This window comes from Oryctolagus cuniculus, chromosome 2 (genome assembly GCF_051225735.1).
Source record: "Oryctolagus cuniculus isolate XC-2025 breed Fujian yellow rabbit chromosome 2, ASM5122573v1, whole genome shotgun sequence".
Lineage (NCBI taxonomy): Eukaryota > Metazoa > Chordata > Mammalia > Lagomorpha > Leporidae > Oryctolagus > Oryctolagus cuniculus.
In genome coordinates, this window is record NC_142868.1 from 37,002,439 (window position 1) to 37,026,967 (window position 24,529).

The following is a 24,529-nucleotide window of genomic DNA, read 5'->3' on the forward strand; positions in this document are numbered from 1 at the left end:
ATCTGCCTTATTTAGGAGGGGATTCTCTTCTGCCTCTGGATGAACAAGTCCTGAACTGGCTGAAGATCTTACATGGTTGAGACATGGAGCCAAACCTGTTCAAGAGGAGGCACTCTTACTTTCTGTCCTTTACACATCTACCTTATGAGTTTTAAACTCTGCCCTACAATGATGGCTTTGAAATCTACACACACATTCATTTCTTCATTCTTCACTTACATAGAGATGCCTGGACTTGACGTGCTGGGTATACAGAGAAAGGCTCATAATCTTTCTTTTCCCTTTTACCCTTGCAGTCTCCTATTTCCTTTAATATTTCATTGTTATCTTTTTAAAAGATTCTGTTTATTTATTTGAGAGGTAGAGTTACAGACAATGAGAGGAAGAGACAGAGAGAAAGGTCTTCGATATGCTGATTCACACCTTCACTCCACACGACGGCAAAGGCCAGAGTTGTGCTGATCCGAAGCCAGAAGCCAAGAGCTTCCTCCGGGTCTCCCACGTGGGTGCAAGGACCCAAGCACTTGGGTCATCTTCCACTGCTTTCCCAGGCCAAAGCAGAGCACTGGATCAGAAGAGGAGCTGCCAGGACTAGAACCAGCACCTATATGGGATGCCAGCACAGCAGGAGGAGGATTAACCTGTGCCACAGTGCCGACCCCCTCATTCAGTTATTTTTCTTTTTCTGAGACATTGATGAAAATTTACTTACTTATTGTTTTTTAACCAGCAACAGTCTTATCATCTTTCACAGTTCCTGCAAGTTACAAATGCTTAGCTGGGTGAGCATATTACCTTGCTAGAATTGCTTAACAAAGCACCACAAGTTACAAAGTAAAGTAACACAGCAGAAATATAATTTCTCACAGTTCTGGAAGTCCAAGACCATGATGTCAACAGGATTGATTTCCTTTGTTGTTTTAATATTTAAATTGGAAGGCTTCTTGACCTAATAATCTAGGCTATCTAGGCTAGCATTCCCATTAGTGTTTCAACTGTGCCATGTAAATGCCTTCTATTAGTCCATTTGTGTTCTATAGCAAAATAGCTGAGGTTGAATACTTTGTAAACAAAGAGGTTTCTTTGTCTCATGATTCTGGTGGCTGGAGAACTCAAACAGCATGGCACTGAATTCTTGACAAGGGGTTCCCAGATGCATTCATCAGAGGGAAGAAATAGAAACAGAACTGGCCCTGTCAGAATATGCAAAATGATTGGGGGTGTCCTCAATTTATAATGACCCACTTTCACAAGAACTAAATTACTCCATAAAACCACCATTAATCCCTTCCTGGTGCAGCATTCCTATGACCGAATTACCTTCTACAAAGCTACACTTCTTTTTATTAACTTTGATTTAATAAATATAAATTTCCAAGGTATAGGTTTTAGATTAGAGTGGCTTTTCCCACCCATAACTTCCCTCCCACCCGCAACCCTCCCATCTCCCACTCCCTTTCCCATTCCATTTGCATCAAGATTCATTTTCAATTATCTTTATATACAGAAGATCAATTTAGTAAAAATTTCAACAGTTTGTACCCATACAGAAACACAAAGTGTAAAGTACTGTTTGAGTACTAGTTATACCATTGATTCACATAGTACAACACATTAAGGACAGAGATCCTACATGGGGAGAAAGTGCACAGTGACTCCTGTTGTTGATTTAACAATTAATACTCTTGTTTATGGCGTCAGTGATCACCCTAGGCTCTTGTCATGAATTGCCAAGGCTATGGGAGCCTCTTGAGTTCACCAACTCCGATCTTATTTAGACAAGGTCATAGTCAAAGTGGAGGTTCTCTCCTCCTTCAGAGAAAGGTATCTCCTTCTTTGATGGTCCATTCTTTCCACTGGGATCTCACTCGCAGAGATCCTTCATTTAGGGTTTGTCTGTTTGTTTGTTTGTTTGTTTATTTATTTATTGCCATAGTGTCTTGGCTTTCCATGCCTAAAATACTCTCATGGGCTTTTTAGCCAGATCCGAATGCCCTAAGGGCTGATTCTGAGGCCAGAATGTTGTTTAGGACATCTGCCATTCTATGAGTCTGCTGTGTATTCCGCAAAGCTACACTTCTTAAAAGTCCTGCCACCTGTCGATACCACCACATTGGGCACCAAGCTTCTAGCACACAAGCCTTTAAAAAAAGACACATTGAGATCGTATACTAATCATAGCATCCCTCTCATGAAATTCACCCTACTCTGGCTTGTCAGTTCATTATTAGTCTGTGTATCATTCTAGAATTTCAACGTCTTGTGGATTGGTATCCTAGCCTCACCATTTCTTTGGTTTTGTCAACAAATATTTATTGATAATCTAATATTGATTAGTGTACAATATCTCTGAATTATTGGCTGAAAGTAACAATAATTTTACTTTCTAACCAGTCTGTAATTTGGCCTGGGGTCAAATCTTGGTCTTAACTGCATTTCATTTAGTTGATGAGTCAGTGGGAGATGGGCACTGCTAAAATGCTGTCAGAGCCGAGCACTCTCTGTATTTCCATCCTGTCTTCATGGTAATCTGTGATCAGTGATCTTTGGGCTCTTCCTATCACCTCTCTACAGATACTTATCCTCTAGTTTGTCCTTCCGGATATATGGGTTTTTAAGTGATGACTGAGGGATCCCAGGAATATAGAACCGAACCTTCCAGGTCTACTTATACTACAGGATAGAACTGGCATAGTACCACTTCCATAATGTTTGGATGAATAGAGAGGGTCTGGCATATTCAAGTGGAGGAGATTAAGAAAGACTATGAACATCAGAGCTACTACTAATGTAACAGCCACAAGTCATTATTTGGCAACTAAAATTTCACATTTTACCCTTGTGAAAAATACTCATTTTCTCAGATCTCCCAGGACTGAGGCTCAAGGTCCTATATTTTGGTTTTTTTATGCCAGGTGTTTGAGTCTCAAGCTAAACTGGAGTTCCAGTACCAGAAGGTTATCAATCTTGCTCCAGTGAAACTGATGGGGAGCTGAACAAGAGCACTGATGGTGTGCTTTTCAAAGGAGGCTTCATTTACCTGCTGGTTGTTTGACCTGTGATCCAGGGAAATGTGTTTATTCTGGAAGCCACTCTCATTGCTATTCTCTGACTGCCTAAACTTCACTTTGGTGCAGAGACTCTGACCTTGTATTCATCACAGTATCCCAGGGAAAACTCAGCCTGGGGAAAGCCCTGACTCTTCAGATGGAGATTGCAAACTCAATACATCACATACAATAGAATTAAGATAAAAAATTTCTTACTCACTGATCCCAGACAGGGAGGGCACAGTGATTTTCAAGGTCAGTTTTTAGTTTCAGGATGATAAGAGGCAAAAATGTGGAGCGAGGCAGGGAGAAAAGTGCAACCAGCAGGTACTCATATAAGGGAATAGAGAGTGATCACCTTAAATACAAAGGCAAATATTTGAATGGTGTATTTAAATGAAGCAGGGATGGGGAAAGAAAGCTGGAGGCCCAGTGTTAGGTGGGAGAGGTGATTGTAGGTGTAGACAGGAGAATTGCCTTGCAGTTCTTACTTCTGGCCACTGGCTTGAGTCATTTGGGTGTAGTTTTCTGCTTCTAGTGTAGTATAAAGGCTTGGGGTCAATGTTGTGATGTTGTGGGTTTAGTTGTTGCCTATGACACTGGCATCCCATATGGGTGCTGATTCGAGTCCCAGCTGCTCCTCTTCTGATCCAGCTCCCTGCTGATGTGGCTGGGAAGGTGAGAGAAGATGGCCCAAGTGCTTGGGCCCCTGATGCCCACATGGGAAACTCATATGTTGTTCCAGGCTCTGGGTTTTAGCCTAGCCCAGACCCAGCTGTTGTGACCATTTGGAGAGAGAACCAGAGAATGGAAAACCTCTTTCTGTCTTTCCCTCTCTCCCTGTAATTTTTCCTTTCAAATAAAATATATCTTTAAAAAATATGAGTAAGGGCTCCATGATTTCCTGTGTGACACTGTAGAGCAGCCATAATCTCTATGAGCCTTCTTGTTTTCATTTGTAACATGGAGATTTCAAAAAACAGTATTTTTAAATTTAAAAGTGAGGATATTGAAAGACTTAAATAGGATATTACATATATATTAAATAACATTCTGTACATTTATATTATTGTTTTAATTAAATTAATTATATTTAGTATATGATATATTAAATATCATAATTATATTTATCATATGATATAAAATTATATTTATTAAATTTTTATTATATTATATGAATATTATATTTATTATGTGCTATATTAAATATAGTATATGCAAAAATCTTTTTTTTTTTTTTTTTTGACAGGCAGAGTGGACAGTGAGAGAGAGAGACAGAGAGAAAGGTCTTCCTTTGCCGTTGGTTCACCCTCCAATGGCCGCCGCAGCCGGCGCGCTGCGGCTGGCGCACCGCCGCTGATCCGATGGCAGGAGCCAGGAGCCAGGTGCTTTTCCTGGTCTCCCATGGGGTGCAGGGCCCAAGCACCTGGGGCATCCTCCACTGCACTCCCTGGCCACAGCAGAGGGCTGGCCTGGAAGAGGGGCAACCGGGACAGAATCCGGCGCCCCAACCGGGACTAGAACCCGGTGTGCCGGCGCCGCTAGGCGGAGGATTAGCCTAGTGAGCCGCGGCGCCGGCCAAAATATAGTATATGCAAAAATCTTAAACACAGTTCTTGGTAAATCCTCAGTAGAGATACAGTTATCATTATTATTTTACATGTATCTATGCTCAATAAAATACAAAATAAAGGCTAGAAAGATGTTGGGCTGTGACATTAGCTGTTCAGGTAACATATAGAAAGTATATACATTTTTGCTTTCCTGCGTTCTCACTTGTCTGCAATTTGGACTGGGGCCAACAGTTATTCTTAACAGTATTGTCTTTAGTTCATGGGCAAAAACCAGTATAAAAAGCTGTAACTTAGTTAACTTTTCCAGTAGACTTACTACAGAGCAGAATGAAGGATTTCATGATGGTCTCTTCCGTCATGGAAAGGGTCCAGAATACAATCAGATGCTGTGGTGCTCGCTTTGTGTATCGGAGAGCATCCAATCTTCCTCCTCCATCCCTGGAAGGCTGTGTAAAACATTACGAGGTGGCTGCTTGTAGTCCAAGGTGCCAGTCCCATCAGAGAGTCATCTCCTATTGGCATCTTCAGTGAGCCCTGAAATATTGAGAGAATTCAGGAAGAATTGGATCTTTTTGGAAGACTTGATGGGAGTGATATATATGAGTGGAAACAACAAGTATGTTAGATGGCAGGTCCATTCTTTGTGTTAAAATGTCTTTTAAACAAGCTGCCTGCTCTTCCCTCATTTTCTTGGTCTGACTTCTATAGTTACTCCTGAATCCATTCTTCTCCTAACACAGACTTGGCCCACAGCAGGTATTTAAGTTAATATAGAGAGGAACAAGGTGGAAATAAGTGTGGAAATAAACTTTTTTTTTTTTTTTTTTGACAGGCAAAGTGGACAGTGACAGAGAGAAACAGAGAGAAAGGTCTTCCTTTTCCGTTGGTTCACCCCCTGATGGCCGCTGCGGCCTGCGCACCGTGCTGATCCAAAGCCAGGAGCCAGGTGCTTCTCCTGGTCTCCCATGGGGTGCAGGGCCCAAGGACTTGGGCCATCCTCCACTGCACTCCCGGGCCACAGCAGAGAGCTGGTCTGGAAGAGGGGCAACCGGGGCAGAATCCGGCGCCCCGACCAGGACTAGAACCTGGTGTGCCGGTGCCACAAGCGGAGGATTAGCCTCTTGAGCTGTGGTGCCGGCTGGAAATAAACTTTTCTAAACAATGGAGGAAGTCTGGAAGTTAAATCATGCACATAGGTCCAGAAATCTGTGGTCCAACACTTGTTCTCGGGGTACTGAGTTTTCACCGTGAATCTTTTGTGTGTCTAACCCAGGATTTCACAAATTTATACCACAGAATTTTATAAATCCACTGTCTGACTTCAATGACCCATTTTTTCCTAGGTACTTGCTGTTTTAGGTTATAACTCCTCCTAATGCAAATGATGCAAACAGTATTTGTTATTGAAATTTGTATAAATACACCTATCTACCAGTTGTTTGATTTTTGAGATATGAGGCTCTGTGTTTTGGTGCCCATTGCTTTATAAATATTGTCTAGAATGATTCTCATGGGTCTCTGCTCTGAATTCCCTGCTATTCTATCCCTTCAGCTGATCACCTGCATCAATTTCAATAAGTAACTCATAGACCACTAGTGTCCCTTGGGAACTGCTTTTATACCACTTGGATTTTGAAATTAAAACAGTTTTCTTCATCAGTCTCTGTCCCAACGTGTAAAAATACTTGATTCCATGTCCTCACCTGGAATGATCACGACCAAAGAGACCTTCTATGTTAGCTACTCTTCATAGGACAGGTATGGGTTCTGTTTTCTTATTTAATGTGCTACTTAGCTCTGTGAGCTAAAACCCACAGTCATAAAATAACAGCTTTGTTCCTGTTTGTTTTCTAATTAAAATGTCCTGGTAGATTTCAGTTCAAGGAAGCGCTGTATTTATTGACTCATTTTAAGCAGATCATGTTCCATATGAAATAATTGCATCTGTCCAGGAAATTCTTTTTAAAAATGGGATTTGTAAATTACGCTAATGAGTACAAAATAAAAGTATGGACAATTGAAACTCGGAGTTAATCCATGTACTCTGACTAGTACATTTCCTCCTTCTCTCCCTTCCTTTCTTCTTTCTTTCCCTGATCACTGACGACTCCAGATAGTGTGGACAAGTGGATTCTTTTTTATCTTGTCTTCCCCATTATTTGGTAACAGAAATAACTATTTTTATTTTTCAATTTTTAAAGATTTATTTATTTATTTGAAAGTCAGACTTATACAGAGAGAAGGAGAGTCAGAGAGAGAGAGAGAGAGAGAGAGAGAGAGAGAGAGAGATCTTCCAACTGCTGGTTCACTCCCCATTTGGCTGCAACGGCCGGAGCTGAGCTGCTCCGAAGCCAGGAGCCAGGAGCTTCTTCTGGGTCTCACATGAGAGTGCAGGGGCCCAAGGACTTGGACCATCTTCCACTGCTTTTCCAGGCCATAGCAGAGAGCCAGATTGGAAGTGGAGCAGCTGGGTCTTGAACCAGCGCTCATGTAGGATGCTGGCACTGCAGGTGGCAACTTTACCTGCTACACCATAGTGCCAGCTCCAAAAATCTATGTTTAAAAAATCACCAGCAGAAGAAGAAGAAATATTCCCATAAGAATAAGAATCGAATGTTTCTTATTTCTATCAGTCTCATCCCAAGTTGGTTGACATAGGAGTCTCACTAGAAATGGCTCAGAAACCTGTCATAGCGCCTGAAGCACAGTTGATTCTTCTTCCCTGTGACTCTTTCCTGTAGACTGACATCTTCTTGGGATTGAAGATCTATGTAAACAATCCCTGATCAGGCAGGACAGACTGTGTTCCACACCAAGGGCGTAGCCATATCTCCAGTCACACTTGCTCTTCCATAAGATAGCCAGCCCCATCGACAGGGGTGTCACTGTTCTCTTCCATCGAACTGGGCGGGCTAGTGACTGCAGAGATTTAAGAGTACGGTGGAAATGGAGCTTTGCATCTTATAATAGGGCTTCTTATTTTAAAATTTTATTTAAGTTATACCTCTTGTATTCCCACTCTCAGTTTTCATGGGATTCATGGAACATCCCTGGAAAGATGTGTAACTGGTGTGAACATTGGTTGGCAGCCCTTGTCTCCACTATTGAGGAATAGTGGTTTTTTTTTTTTTCTTATACTATTTGTTGAACTCTTCACTAGCGTAGGGTTAATCTTATGAGTATAAAGTAAATTGGAAGTAGATCTTTATATAAATTAAGAATGAGAATTAGATAGGAAGGAAGAGGAAGGGTGGAAGTGTGGATGGAAGGGAGGATAGGGTGGGAAATATCACTATGTTCCTGAATTGGTATACATGAAATACGTGAAATTTGGATACCGTAAATAAAATTCAAAAAAAGAAAAAAAATCTTTAAAATAAAAATAAAGTTCACAAGAAAACAAAACACTGGTTGCTCCTGGAGAGGACACCTAGCTAATTGGGAGGGAAGGTAGAAAAGTGAATTTTAACTGTTTTTCCTTTCTGTAACTTTCATAACATATTGAAATATTCCTAATTTATAACATATAAAATATCAGGGCCAGTATTGTGGCATAGCTGGTAAACTACCGCCTGCCATGCCAGCAACCCATATGGATGCCAGTTTACATCCCAGCTGTTCCACTTCCTACACAGCTCCCTGCTAGTGGCCTGGGAAAACGACAGAAGATGGTCCACATTCTTGGGCCTCTGTCACTCATGTGGGAGACCTAGATGAAGCTCCTGGTTCCTGATACCTGGCTTTGGCCTGGCCCAGTGCTGCCTGCCACAGCCATCTAGGAAGTGAACTAGCAAATGGAAGGTCTCTCTCTCTCTCTCTCTCTGAAAATCTGACTTTCAAAATAAATAATTTTTTTTTTTTTGACAGGCAGAGTGGACAGTGAGAGAGAGAGACAGAGAGAAAGGTCTTACTTTGCCGTTGGTTCACCCTCCAATGGCCGCCACGGCCGGTGTGCTGCGGCTGGCGCACTGCGCTGATCCGAAGCCAGGAGCCAGGTACTTATCCTGGTCTCCCATGGGGTGCAGGGCCCAAGCACTTGGGCCATCCTCCACTGCACTCCCTGGCCACAGCAGAGAGCTGGCCTGGAAGAGGGGCAACCAGGACAGAATCTGGCGCCCCGACCGGGACTAGAACCCGGTGTGCCGGCGCCGCAAGGCGGAGGATTAGCCTAGTGAGCCACGGCGCCGGCCAATAAATGTTTTTTAAAAACATTAAGGGCAGTAACTCTGAACCCAGCCATGAAACACTTCCTGTGCATTTTTTGCACTCTGACACAGAAGGACCACAAAGTGCTTTCCCAACTCCAGCGCCTAAGTATAGCAATGCTAAGCACTCAGTGTGTGTGGAAGGAACGGAAGTGAGGTGACAGAGCCACCGTCCTCTCTGCTAACGGAACGCAGGGATCTTGAAGGTGACATGCTTCTTGCAAGCCTCTGGGAAGTCTTCCTGAGAAGACATTCCATTGAATCTGCTACATACACACAAAGAAAAGAATGACATGCGTAGGATCTGGGATGGAACAGGAGGATACATGAGCAAGAATACAGGATGCTTTCTGGAAACTGAGTCACTGGGCAGGTTTGTAGCGTGGAGTTCAGAGAAAAGATCAAGAACAATCTTTGTTTTGTGAGCCTGAGCACTGAAAACCAGTTGTTAATCCAGCCAGTGCAGAGGCCCTGACAGTCGAAACAATGCTTGATGTCTTTTAAAAGATTGATAGCCATGGTGTAGCAGGTGAAGCTGCAGCCCGCAGAGTCAGCATTCCAAATGGGTGCTGGTTTGAGACCTGGCTGCTCTGCTTTTGACCAGCTCCCTGCTAATGTGCCTGGGAAAGCAGCAGACAACAGTCCACGTGCTTGGGCTTCTGCACCCACATGGGAGACCCAGAAGAAGCTCTTAGATCTTGGTTTTGGACCAACCCAGCCCTGGCCCTTGTGGCCATTTGGAGAGTGAACCAGAGGATGAAGATCTCTCTCTCTCTCTTGTAATTCTGCCTTTCAAATAAGTAAATAAATAAATCTCAAAAAATTGATGGACGGACAACTGATTGAATCAGATGGTTGCTGCCTGCTATGATTCTTTATCACTTCACTAACCAAGCCACCATACATTGCCTGCCTAACAGATGTTAGGGGCTTGGAATAGGGAAGTGTAATTCAAAGGAACAAGTTTTAATGCTACAATATAGATTTAAATGCCATTCTATTGGCCTCCAAGGATAAAAAAATGGATATATTCATCTGGTCTATTTAAATAGATGAATTCAGTTTACATTTACATTTTAAAATACATCTCTCTTATGAACACACAGATGAGCATTTGTAATATTAACATCTGCTGTTTATCCAATTCAGATTATTCTCCACTTTGCAATTGTCACCCAAAAGTTTATTCATGAGTTTTTTATTTTCCTATAGAAATAAAGTTGCAAATGGCACTCAGTTTATCATCCAGTTTGCAGAAATTGACTTCAACGTCATGTACCTGAATGAAGATTTATAGGAAGAGGATTCTTTGAACTCTGTATCACCATTGTCATCACTCTACATGTGTTTCTAAGAAAATACATTGCAACATCAGGAACTTGCTGCTTCTGGTATGACACTAGAGAGATGAAAAAGTACCAGCCTGTGAGCATGAGCAAGTCCTGAATGCTTTGTTGTTTCCATCTCTCTGCTTGTACACATTCTCATTCAAATATACAAGGGGACTTTGAAAAGTCTAGGGAAAATGGAATGAAAGTATATGCATACTTTATTACAGAACTTTTGAAATTCATAAACGCAAGGTGTCTGAACAGTTCATCTAATTTCATATTCTGAAAAATTATGCGTAGGTTAAAAATTACTTGCACCAAAAAAAAACCTTTTTAATTGCATTTTCCATGAACTTTTTGACATCCTTGCATATTATATTCCAGAGGTTTATGGATGGGTAACAAAGGTACTGTTCATGAGCTATGACACCAGAAAGTGGGGTGTGAATCCAGTCTCTGCAACCGATAGCTATGTTTCTCAGTAGGTTAGTTAACTTTCTGTCTCAGGTGTTTCTTCTGTAACATGGAGCTAATCTCCCCACCTTATTCATGTTTGCAAATTCTGTAGGGTACACATAAGGTAAAGGTAGAAAAGACAGTGTTAAGATTTGGGTATCCTAGTCAGGCTGCTGGGGCTCAAATATTTGACCTATTTTGTTTACATAATTAATCTTGTGTTCATAATTTAACACAGGGACTTGCAAATGGTATTTTGTGTTAAAATCATTCGGGAAGATTGAAAACCTCCTGCTGCATTGTCCCCATTCCTTATCAGTAAAATAAGAAATTCCAAGGATTATTTTCAGACGATGGTGTTTTTATATATGTTGCCCTCACACAGGCAATTCTAGTGTACAATCAAGTTTGGATTTCTGTTCATCACTTAAAGTGGGGACATTTATAGTTCTTACCTTTCAGTAGAGATAGAGAACTGAAATAAATAGTGCAGATAAGGCACTTGGACTGGTGCTTGGCATGTCAATCACCTGATATAGGTTTGCTCTTATTTGATAAAGTATGACAATGAAATCATCTAACACACCAAGGTATTTCAAAAAGTTAATTGAAATAGAATTGAAAAGTGTTGTTTTGGTGCAAAATTTTGGAAATTCATGTGTCTTTCTCTAATATACATTTCTATGAACTTCCTAAAAATGATTTTAACTTTGGATTAACTTGTAATACTTGTAGATTTTTGTGGTGTGCAGTGCAACATTCCAATACAAACATAGAGGATAAATCACTATAGCAGGCAAGCAGCCTTGCTAGTTCCTTATTGTTCCTTTGTATTTGATGTCCTCTGACTCTTCTGTTTCGATGTTTTATACAGAATATAATACATCGTCATGAGCTGTAGTGCCCTCCCTGGGTGGGAAAGCAGTGAAGCCCATTATAGTCAGTGCTGTTCTCACTACCCAACCTCCATCCCTCTACTACTTCCACACTTCCCGGGCTCTAAAAATCCCCAATGAATACATACCTATATAACATTATTCACTTCTATGTATGACAGGCAATATGTAATATTTTTGTTTTGGTGTTTAGGGTATTTCAGACATAACATAGTGATCTCCAGTTTGTTAAATGTTGACGTAAATGTCAGGATTTCATTCTTTCATTGTTAAGACATACCACATTTTCCTTATCCTTTCATCCCCCGATGGACACATAGGTGGATTCCATACCTTGACTGTTGTGAATAGTGCTGTGCTGAACTTGGGAATGCAGGGATCTGTTGTACGTGCCCATTCATTTCCTTCAGCTGGATAGCAGGAAGTGAGACAACTGGGTCAAATGGCAGATTTGGTTTCGGTTTCTTGAGAAATCTCTTTGAGCTACACTGCTGTGCATTCTCCACAATGGTGTATAATGTAATAACGCTGTACTAATTTGTGTTCCCTGTTCTCCACAACACAGTCATTATAAACAGAGTGAAATGGTAACCTCAATGTGGTTTTGAGTTTTCCTGATAGCTAGTGTTATTGAGAATTTTTTTAAAGATTTATTTATTTATTTAAAAGTCAGATTTATACAGAGAGAGAAGGACACGCAGGGAGAGAGGTCTTTCATCCACTGGTTCATTCCCCACATGGCAGCAACAGCCAGAGCTGAGCTGATCCAAAGCCAGGAGCCAAGAGCTTCTTCTGGGTCTCCCACACAAGTGCAGAGCCCCAAGGACTTGTGCTATCTCCTACAGCTTTCCCAGGCCATAGCAGAGAGCTGGATCAGAAGTGGAGCAGCCAGGATTTGAACAGGCACCGATGTGGGACCTCCGCCTGCAGCACTGGTTTTACCAGTGACGCCACAGTGCTGGCTCTGATAATTTTTTTAATGTACTAATTTGCTATTTGTATTTCTTTTGAGAAATGTCTATTCAGATCATTTGCCCATTTCTTAACTGGATTGGTTGCTATCTCATTGTTGAGTTTTTTGAGTTCCTTATATATTCTGGATATTAATTTTCTGTCAGATTACAGTTTGCAAATATTTTCTTCCATTATGTCAGTGTCTCTTCACTCTGTTGATGGTTTCTGTTGTTGTGTAGAAATTTCTGAGTTTGATGTAAGTCCACTTATCTGCTTTTTACTTTGTTGTCTGTACTTTTTGGGTCTTATTAAAAAACCAGTTACCTATGCCGATGTCTTGAAATGTTTCTCTTGTGTTTTCTTCCAATAGTTTCATAGTTTCAGTTCTTACATTTAGCCCTTTGATTCATTTTGAGTTCACTTTTGTGTTGGGTGGGTAGTAAGTTCTTCTCTCAGTCTTTTGCATATGAATATCTAGTTTGCCTAACACCATTTATTGAAGAGACTGTATCTTCTGCAGGGTATATTTTTAGCCCCTTTGTCCAAAAAAAAATTTCGAGATTTATGACTTAATATTTGATGTACTTACACATAGTGCCAAAAAGAACGTGTACTCTATAACTGTTGGATGGAATGTCTATAAATGTCTGTTAGGTCCACGTAGTCTATAATATAGTTTAACTTTGATGTTTCTGTAATTTTTTTGTCTAGATGATCTGTCAATTGATGAAAGTGGGGTAGTGAAGTCCCCTACTATTATTGTACTGGGTCTTATCACTACCTGTAGAACTAATAACGGGGACTGGGGCTGGAGTTGTGACATAGTGGATTAAGCTGCCCCCTGCAGTGCTAGCATCCTATATGGGCACCTGTTTGAGTCCCACCTGCTCCGTTTCCAATACAGTTCTCTGTTAATGGCCTGGGAAAAGCAGCAGAAGATAGTCCAAGTGTTTGGGCCCCTGCCATCCATGTGGGAAATCCAGAAGATGCTCCTGGCTCCTGGCTCCTGGCTTTGGCCTGGCCCAGCCCTAGCTATTGTAGCCATTTGAGGGGTGTGAACTAGAAGATGGGAGGTATCTTTCTGACTCTCCCTCTCTCTATAGCTATGCCTTTCAAATCCATAAAATAAATCTCAAAATATTTCTTAATAATGTTTATTTTATAAAACTGGTGCTTTGGCATTAGGTGCATAAATATTTATGATTGTCATATTTTCTTCTTGAATTGAGCCCTTGATTATTATGCAGCAAAAATCTTTCTCTCTCTCTCTCTCTTTTTTTTTTTTTTTTTTGACAGGCAGAGTGGACAGTGAAAGAGAGAGACAGAGAGAAAGGTCTTCCTTTTGCTGTTGGTTTACCTTCCAATGGCTGCTGCGGCTGGCACGCTGTGGCTGGCTCATCGTGCTGATCCGAAACCAGGAGCCAGGTGCTTCTCCTGGTCTCCCATGTGGGTGCAGGGCCCAGGGACTTGGGCCATCCTCCACTGCACTCCTGGGCCATAGCAGAGAGCTGGACTGGAAGAGGAGCAACTGGGACAGAATCCGGCGCCCTGACTGGGACTAGAACCCAGTGTGCTGGTGCCACAGACGGAGGATTAGCCTAGTGAGCCGCAACGCCGGCCATCTTTCCATCTTTGCCTCTTTTTACAACTTCCGTCTTAAAAATCTATTTTTTTCTGTTGCTGGTATAGCCACTCCTATCTCTTTTTGTTTTCATCTGACTGGAACGCCTTTACCCATCCTTTCACTTTCAGTCTCTGTTGTTAATGATCAAATGAGTTTCTTTCTTTTTCTTTTTTTAGATTTATTTATTTATTTTACAGGTAGAGTACAGACAGTGAAAGGGAGAGACAGAGAGAAAGGTGTCTTCCTTCTGTTGGTTCACTCTCCAAATGGCCACAATGGCTGGAGCTGCGCCGATCTGAAGCCAGGAGCCAGGAGTGTCTTCCCGCTCTCCCATGCTGATACAGGGTCCCAAGCACTTGGCCATCTTCTACCGCTTTCCCAGACTATAGCAGAGAGCTGGATTGGAAGAGGAGTAACCGGGAATAGAACTGGTGCCCATATGGGATGCTGGCGCTGCAGGTGGAAGATTAACCTACTGTGCCATGGCACCGGCCCCAAGTGAGTTTCTAATAGACAATGCATTAATTGTTTTTTCAAACACTTTCAGCCAATCTGACTTGGTTGGAGAATTTGGTCCATTTACATTAATAGTTATTAATGATAAGTGATGGCTTGATCCTGTGTTTTCTTTAATATTTCCTCATTCTGATATCATTTGTTATTTTTCTAGTGAGTTTTCTGCTGGTTCTTGTCTTTTTTTCTTCATGAAAGACACCCTTAAGACTCTTCAGCAACTCTTCACTGGTGATGAATTCCTTCAACTTTTACTTGTATTTGTTTCTCCCCAATTTATTAAAGATATCTTCACTTGGTAAAATATTCTTGGATGGCATTTCTTTTCTTTCAGGAAGTGGAATAGGTCATTCTGATCTCTCATAGCCTGTACGTTTTCTGAATTAAAAATATTCTGCTCATCTTATGGGGGTTTGTAGTCCAGATTATTGCATGGACATCCTCGATGAGCTCCCTGTTGCTCTGCTCAGTCTATTGGATTGATGAGGATTTAGTATTTTTTGCTAATGTCCATGGGGATAAATAGACAGGGTATGCAGGGACTTCTTTCCTCTAGGCAAGTGTGGATTCTAACAGTGACACTTTTCTCAAGAGGGTGCCACATTGCTGCATCCTGTGCTATGGGGTTGTACAGGATATAACATGAGTGTTTTCTCTGACTCAAATCAACCCATTGTGAGATCTCCAGGCACATCTCTCCATGGAGCTCCTAGTCTGTGGTGCCTGTGGATTCCTCTTACGAAGGTGACCATACAGATGAGTTCTGAGGAGTCACTCCCCTTTACCTTTTAGCCTGAAATCAGGATCCCTTCGTGCCATTGTGCCAGAGTCCCAGTTGTTGTTTGGCTCTGTTCCTTTGTGATGCCATCTCAAATCTATCCTAACAGGTTCTTGATGTTCACCTTTGGAGTCCCTTGTTCTTCCTTGCTGCTCGATTGGACCTGCAGCTATCTATTTCTTTCTTTGTTCCTCTCTGTCAAGAATGAGGTCAATGCTCGGCAGCTCTATTCCACCATCTTGGAAGTCTTCCTTCCATGAATATTTTGAAGATCCTTCATATTGGTGCTTTTTAAAAATTTTATTTATTTAAAAGGGAAAGGGAAAGAAAGAGAGAGGGAGAGAGGGAAGGAGGGAGAGAGGGAGAGAGGGAGAGAGGGAGAGAGGGAGAGAGGGAGAGAGGGAGAGAGGGAGAGAGGGAGAGAGAGAGAGAGAGAATTGTCCACTTGCTGGTTCACTCTGCAAATCCACAAATGGCAGTGGCATTCAGGGTTGGGTCAAGCCGACATCATTGGCCAGGAATTCCATCCTGGTCTCCCATGTGGGTGGCAGGTTTCTAAGTATGTGGGCCATCTTTTGCTGCTTTCCCAGGCAAATTATCAGTGAGCTGGATCAGAAGCAGAGTAGCTGGGACTCCAACTGGCTTGACCTGGTCTACCACAAAGTCAGCCCCCATTTCTGTGCTTTTCAGAAAATGGAATGCTTAGCTACTGTTTCAGTTTTTTCCTATATTGTTTTTTGTTTCTCCTTTGCCCTGGATCGTGGGTAACAGTTTTCTTTGTAATTAAATTGTAGTACATGTGAAAGAAAGGACAATTGGCTCCACAAACCAGGTCTGCTCCTAATTGCCCTTGTCATATTGGACATGGTTTAAAATATATCTGTGCTGGGTTACTCTCTGTATGACTCACAAGTTCTAGTTCACTAAATGTGTGCATACTTGAAAGGAAAGAAAGTATTACGAGGGTCAGGGAGCCAGGAGAAATAACCATTTAGGATCCTGTGCACTCTGTCCTTTTTTCACAGTGATTACTCTTGTTCCCTGGAGGCAGGATGAGCAGACAGGAGAAAGAGAAATTTCCTGCCAGCTACTATTAAGTCATCTTTTTATTTTCCAAGTGTGAAGGGATGGAGATAAATTAAGCTGGCTCCTTAATTTTTAAACTACTGAAAAATGAGAACTTGATTAGATATTGAAAACCATATAGTTCAGTTCCTTTGTATGATGAAAAGGAAAGAGATGTGAAAAAGTTGCCTAAGGGACCGGCGCTGTGGTATAGCGGGTAAAGCCACCACCTGCAGTGCCGCCATCCCGTATGGGCACCGGTTCGAGTCCTGGCTGCTCCACTTTTGGTACAGCTCTCTGCTATGGCCTGGGAAAGCAGTAGAAGATGTCCCAAGTCCTTGGACCCCTGGACTCCATCCAGGTCTTCTCTGGGGGTGGAAAGGACTCACAGAATACATTAGCAAGAAGTTGGATCAGAAGCAAAGGAGCCAGAACTTGACCAGCACTCTGATATGGAAAGCTGGCAACTCAAGCAGTGGCTGTTAACCCACTGTACCACACCAACTTCCCTTTGTTAGGCTTTAAAAAAATTGAGATCTCACAGAAGCCCTGTGTTCTACACTTACCATTTCTCTGTGTATGACAAGCATCATAAAATTTAACCAAACTTCCACAGTGTGATGATTTTTTAAACTGAATTTCCTAATTATCTTTAATGAGCACCTCCAACTTTTTTATATCTAGTCTAGTACAGAAATATGACTAATAAAGAGAAATCATTGAGTTGGCTTTCCCAGAGCCCTTTCCCTCAGAGAACATTTGAAATAAAGCTTTGCCAAGTGCTTGTAACTCATGTATCCAAGAGGCTGTTCCTTATCATTGGTGTGACCTGGTGGTTTCACCAGTGACCAACTTTTGCTGTTCCAGAGGATTGAATGCCAAGTCAGTGATTAAACACGGGTCTTGGTTCAGCCTCTCATCAGCATTCAGTCTAGAGGAGATTTGATGGGGTTTCCAAGTCATGTGCTTTCCGGTCAATTAACTTTGTTGGTGTCCTGATTTATTAGGCAGACATTACTGAAAATGAAATGTTTCCTCCAGCTGCAGGAGAGGCACTGACTCTTCCTGTCACGCAGTCCCATGTTATTAATAATTAGAAGTCATAATCATCCCTTTGTGAATATTTCCCCTGGTAGTTTAATTTAAATCTTTACTTAATATATACTAAACTGATATTCTGTATATAAAGAGAATTGAAAATGAATCTTGATGTGAATGGAAGGGGGGAGGGAGAGGGAAAGGGGAGGGTTGCGGGTGGGAGGGAAGTTATGGGGGGGGAAGCCATTGTAATCCATAAGCTGTACTTTGGAAATTTATATTCATTAAATAAAATAATAATAATAATATTAAATAATAATAATGGTGAAAAAAATAAAATAAAATAAAATTAGAATTAATTTATTCTAAAAAAAAAGAATCTCTGGTGAAAGGTGAGGACATTAAATACACACACTGGTGAGAAATGGGAGGCTAAAAGCTCAAGAATACAGGTAGGTGCACAGACACTCTGGAGAGTTGTAATTGTTTGGACCACTGCCCCTCAGCCCCACTCATGCCTGTTGTTTTGCCTGCTCTTCCCTTGAGCACCCCTTTAAGTATTGTTTCTTTCCATCTTTCTTTGAACATACGCTTGATGCATATTCTATGGTTGGCGGTGGCCTAGACCTGACAATGCTGCAATTAATAAGAAGGATTGGTCCCCCATCTCCATGTAGCTGACTACCTGGTGAGAAGACGGACGTTGGACAACTAATTAGAAGCGGAAAAGGAGCAGGTAATGGAAGCTGCCTGACCTAAACTGGAGATTGAGGACAGATCTGACTGAGAAGGCTACTCTGAAGCAGGACACAATGAGTGAGCAGGAGATAAATGAGTGTAGCATAAGAAGTGAAGTCTTTTGGCCGTAGAGAAGGCTCAGAGAGGTAGTTCTTACATGTCACAGTCCAGAGCAGGGAAAACAAATCAGAGTCTTGGAGCAGCAATGCCACACTTGTGCTTCTTATGCTTGATCTTGAACAGATGTGACTCAGATATTGATTCTCTGCACATGACCTACTTTGGACTGAGCTAGAGAGTTGGTGTCTGATACACCAACACGAAACCTAATTCCACTGATCAAAGCATTGTTCCCTGGAATGGCATTAGAGTACATTGTCTTCAGAAAGAAGTATGTTAGGCTATAATTCACTGCAGTAATACGAGTAAATTATGTCTTGTCATTGTAGAAAAATAAAGAATATATCTAGTGGCACTCAGTGAACGGCAGCATCAGTGTTCAATTGTAAGGGAGTTGGTGAAGTAAGAATTACAAAAATTTTTGTTTTTTTCTTTGATAAATATTTTAAAATATTAAAGAAATACCACAAACCACCATCCATAATCAATAATCATTCATGTGATGTAATAGTTGACAACTTTTTAAAATTAAATGAATCATATATTACACACTGGCAGTTGAATTTGAGGAGATGTACAATTTGTATCTAAAGAAGTACAATAAGCTAAGGTTCACAGAGTTAAGGCTGAGTGTTAGGCATCGAAACGTGTAATTCCTGTCCCTGAGGAGATCATGTCAACATAAGGTAGAGAAGCGAGGACAAATTATTTCAGGAAATGAAGTGAGCAATTTGGAAATAGGTGAGGAGTTTCAGAACCTAGGAGGATCAAGTCTGTAAGTGAAGCTGGTCTTATGTAAGGATGGAGAGGGGCAGAGTTGTAGCAATGTGCAGATTGCACACATGGCCCTATCAGGGAAGAAGAGGATGAAGAAAAAGAAGAAAAAAAGAAGAGGAGAAAGGAGGAGGAATAAAAGGAAGAGAACAAAATACATCAGGCTAATGCAGAATTTAGCTATTGATGTCATTTGTGATCTCCAATCAAAACAAAGAATAGAGAGTGAGAATATGAGAACAAGCAAAAACTGCCAGGCAGGATACTGTTCACTATTTAGCATCTGTTTGTGCTCAAGGCTGACCCTTCCTGTACTCTGAGGTGAACCTAAAGGCTAGAGAGAGAAGAACCTCAGCTGATAATGAGCATTTGAATTCTGGTGGGTATAAATCTTCAAGGTCACTGATCAAGGGCTACACCTTGCCAAGAACTGGACCTTCCAAGAGTGGGTCAAAAGAAAAAAAAAAAAAAAAAAAGGAAATTAAGAAAGAAGTTCAGGTTCCAGAATGTTACCAAAGAAATGGAAACCTGAACAGTTTCTTATTGGCTGGGTCCAAGATAAGGTGCAACACTGGTCTAATAAATACATGGGAGGGCAGATCAGGAATTAAAAGGAAAGAGGACAGCAAAAAGGATGAAGGAAAAGACAGGGAGAAACAAATGTGAAAGGGATTCCAAGGCATAGTTCTTCTTCCTTCTGTTACCTAAAATATGGGGCTTCATGTTGAAAGATCACAGGACATTTTGTCGAAATCCTGTGCTGATATTCTGGGCTCTGAGCCCTGTTGCTACTAATGTCTGTGTGGCGGAGCTAGTTATGTAAACTCTCTGAGTTTCAGTTTTCTCATACCCAAATGGCATAATAACCATAAACTGATTTTGAAAATTCATTAATATAGTAAACCATGTAGTGTCATAACAGACTGCAGTATCATTATACTCTACCACATTAATATGCATTTAAATATATGCAGTTTTGATCCTGGACATATAAACAGCCCAGAGATAAAATTGGTTTTTGTTAGCACTCCCCTGATGTACCATGGGGTACACTAAAGCAAACATTTTCAGTGTTTTCTCTCTAATGGAATCTTTCATAACCACTGCAAAAATAAAAAAAAAGAAAAACCTATACCATCACCATAAGGCCATATATTCAGACTCTTGGTGGTTTTGAATTTGAAAACTCAATGTTAGGGATTAATGAGGACTCTGCTAGGGGCCTGTGTTGATCATAAATTTTCCTTCAACATTTGCAATTACATTAATTCCCAGGAGAACTCAAATATTTAGTATAAAAAATTATCCATGCTGCTAGAGCAGCATTTAAACTGAAGTATGGCAGTTGTATTTTCCCCCTGGAATTAAATTGTCTGCCTGCTCCATCATCTGTGTGCTTTTACATTATACTTCACTTTCATCATAATTGTTTGTGCCAGCCTGAAATATCTTTTTTTCCACCTGTCAGGAGCCTGAATTTCTACATTTACAGATTTACTCCTTAATAAATCACATTCAGTTAGAATGTGAAATGTTTTGCAAGCAAAGGGATTAATATATCAAAGTACTATAAATTGTTTAAAACCTCAGCACAAATTTGCTCATCATTCGCATTAAATTATTTGTCAATCAATTACATACAATAAGATCAATAAGTTGGACTTTATTTTCCTCTTTTTAATCTTACTCTCTAAATACAAGGGATGTTCCAAAACTTTGTAGAAATTGTGTTAGGAAAAAATAATGCAGGGGGGAATTTCAGTTTTTGTACCCAAATAAAGTTTTAAATCATTTTCCAAGAGTTTTTGAATCTCCTTGGTGTCTTTGAAGTCTCCTGGAGTGCTTCCTTTCTTATTGTTCAGATATTCCTTCACCTGCACAATATTTCTCTAGTTAGTCTCCTAAAGCCCAAGGTTTTTGAACTTTAGTGTGGTTAAGAATCATCTTGGAGAGCTAGTTAAAATCTGCAGTGTCCCAGATACTACTTTCAGAAATTCTGATTCATTGCTTAAGGAACTGGGGTCCGGGAATTTTTAAAATGAGAAGTTTTCCAGGTTGTTTGTATTTCCATTGTTTGTATTCTGAGAAACATTTTCCTTGGCTGCATAACCTAAAGCAACACTTCTTCCTATCACCTGTACTGAAGTTGTTTGTATTATAACATCCTGACTTTCTCCCCTAATCACTCTCCAGGACCTCGCTCTCTGATTAGAACTTATAAATTTCCCAAGGGCAAGGACTGTCTGCCTCATTTACTCCTCTATCTGTAGCTCCTATTCTAGGGCCTGGAATAAACAGATGGTCCCCAACACATGATGGTTCATTTAAGATTTTTTTTTTTTTTACTTTACCATGGTGTGAACATGATATGCATTCACTAGAAACCATGCTTCCAGTTTTGAATTTTGATCTTTTCCCAGGCTAACAATATGTAGTACTATACTCTGCTTAGACAAATATAAGTGTAGCCTAAGATAAGCGGTCTGAGCATGCAGAGATAGGCTAGGCTCAGCTACATTGTTCAATCAGCTAGGTTGTATTAAATGCACTGTTTAAGATGCACTGTTTTAATGACACCCTAAAGCAGGGAAGGGGAGCAGCAGAGTCTCAGGGATCAGTAGCTATAAAGGAGGAGGAGGTTTCCTGACACCTGCTAAGGCGGGTCAGTGCAAGAAGGCATTCCTGAGAGGAACTCTGGGCCCCTCTTCTATTCCTCCAAAATCAGGGTGGAAGGTAGAGCAGCCCCAAGAGCAAAGGAGTCAGGGAGTGGGACCATCTCCCCACTCACACCCAGCCCATGCCAGCCAGGGGCCTGGGAGAGGCTCCACACATTGAAGACTCAACATCTCCCTCCTAGCAGGTAGGAAGTTGCTGCTTACCGTTCTGGGTGATGTAGCAGACGCAGAGCAGGGCCTGGTGCCCACTCTTCTCAGTGATCTTCATGTACTGGACCTGCATCCGAGACAGTGAAGTAAGGGATCTGAGACCTGACCTCAGTGGGGGCCAGCACTCCAATTCCTCCTCCATGCTGGGGAGGTTGAAGTGGGCTTCAGGTATGGCTTGCCACCTGGGAAGGACTTGATGCTCTAAATGATCACATTCTTCTTTGGAACAGACTTGGCACTGCCCATGTTGATCTTGAAGCATGGGGGGGGTCTGCATCGCTGGAGCGGGCACAGAGATCTCCATACTGTTGGCTACCAACTGCTTCTTAAACTGGCCCTTGGCCTTGACCATGATCTCCACATGGCTCTGAGAAAACTTCTCAATGACAGACTTGATCCAGATCAGAGGTTTGACCTGGCTGTGAAAACGGTAGGGCATGAGCTCAAAGTGACCATCCAGAGAGGAGAAGGAGATGGTTACAGTCACTGTCTAAGTGAGAGAGCTGTGTACACTGGTGGAACTTCATGTCCCCCAGCTCCACGGACTTGTTTTTGCTTCCTGAAAGGCCAGTGAGCTCGAACAGTAGTTGGTTATTGAGACTGGGCTGCAGCTCCAGCATGCCTGACAGAAACACCTTGAGCTTGACTGTGCCCACAATCTTCCTGAGCATCAGGCTGCCATTGGCATTGACCGACGGGTTGACAGACTCAATGATGTCGATGAAGACCTCTTTTTCTTGTCCTTGTTGCCCTCAGAGCATTAAGACACAGCATTGGTGACAGTGGGCAGCACCAGCGACTTGCTGGTCTCCAGCCTGTTGTCCTGTTGCATTATACACTCCTACAGGATCTTGCTGTCAGTGGTCTGGGGAAAGCTGAAGTCCATGAGTTCATCCAATAGCTCATAGCTATCATGGATGCTCTCCTCCTCCAGCTCCTTGAAGTATTTGCAGCAGATCTCCACCAGAGGAATATACCAGGGAGGCATTAGTGCTTTGCAACATGAATGGCCACCAAGTAGAGGTTGCTGTGCTTGATCCACAGGAAGTGGGCCCAGCTGCAGCTCAGCAGCAGGGTTAGGGTGCCCTCCTCCTCGTGCTGCATGAGCAGGGAGCATGGAGTGTCAGTCTCGCTCGTGGCCATGGCACCCTTGTAGTTGCAGCTGATCAGGCACTTGTCCTTGACATTGAGAATGAAGACTGCCAAGGTAGATAAGGTGGCAGGTGACGGACCCAGGAGGTGGGGAGGCAAACAATGCATTTTCGACCATGACACTTTCAATTTGTGACAGATTCAATAGGATAGAGCCCCAGCAAAAGTTCTAAAGCATCATCAATGGTGTTCAGTAGGTATTTTATGAGTGGATGATGTGACAGATTTTTCTAGGCATTGGTTACTTCCAATATTCAGTAATCATATTTTTTCAGAGTTACTTTTTAGAAGAAAAATTTTCCTATATTAGTGTTTTCTCTCTTAAAACTTGTATCATCTCTAGGCCACTAGCAAGAGAAATGTAGCCTCTTTTATACAGTTCTTACAAAACCCCACCTCAAACTTTCATTCGGTCACTTTTAGGATTACTATCCCCAATATCCTCTCTTCTTTAGTGGTTTCACTCTAAAGAGATAACTGCTTTTAATTTCAATGTCTATGAATCGACTCATGCTGTTTTCTAACCAACAATGTCCTTTCTCTGTTTCTGATCTTTCCAAATCCTTGCTGGAATTCCTTTCAATCTCAATTTTGGATTAAAATATGTGTGAAAACTGCCTTATTTCTTTCACTGGCTTATTTTTAATACTCTCAACTTACCCTATTCATGCCATTATAAAGGCATTTCGTGTACTGTTTTGTCTCTTATCTTTATATATCAAGGGTCTGCGACAGTATTTCTAACATGATGAATATTTAATAAATTATCATTGAGGTGAGAATTTATAAAGCATACTTTTTTGCAGAAAGGAAACAGTGTGGGGAAAAATCAGACACCTTGAATTCTCAGATATTAAGTTTCATCATTAAATTTTCCTTTGGTGGAATCAGAAAGGAACAAAGGAGAGGTCATTAGTGAACCCTAGAATCCCTGATAACTAGGTTTATTTTTTTTATTTGGAATAGCACCTGACATTTTAACGATTAGATTTTTTTTCCTTAATGGCCTTAAATATGCTTCAACAGGAAGTACATTACTAGTTTTTTTTTTTTTTCATGTGATTTGACCAATTTAGGACAGAGGGAGGTAAACTTTGTGGGGAGAAAGAACGGTCATTACCTAGGATTTGTTAGAACACTTAACTGGCAAATCCAGCCCAATTCTTGTAACACAGTAAAGGAAATAAGTCTCAAGAGTACCAGCAAGCTGCCAGCAGGGATCTATTATTATAATCCATTCAACCATCCATCCAGCCGTCCATTTGTTAATTTTCCCATTTTTAAATCTAATTAACTAGCAGGACAGGGGAACCAGCAGAAGGGAGTGATAAATGTTCATATATCGGATCATGCATTTGCTTAGACCTATGCACCAA

General features: G+C 41.4%; 1 pseudogene; it reads right to left on the reverse strand.

Annotated features, from left to right (window-relative positions):
- Positions 1-23,261, reverse strand: part of LOC100355601 (AP-1 complex subunit mu-2-like) — a 127,544-nt pseudogene extending 104,283 nt beyond the window's left edge.
- Between the last annotated feature and the right edge of the window lie 1,268 nt (positions 23,262-24,529).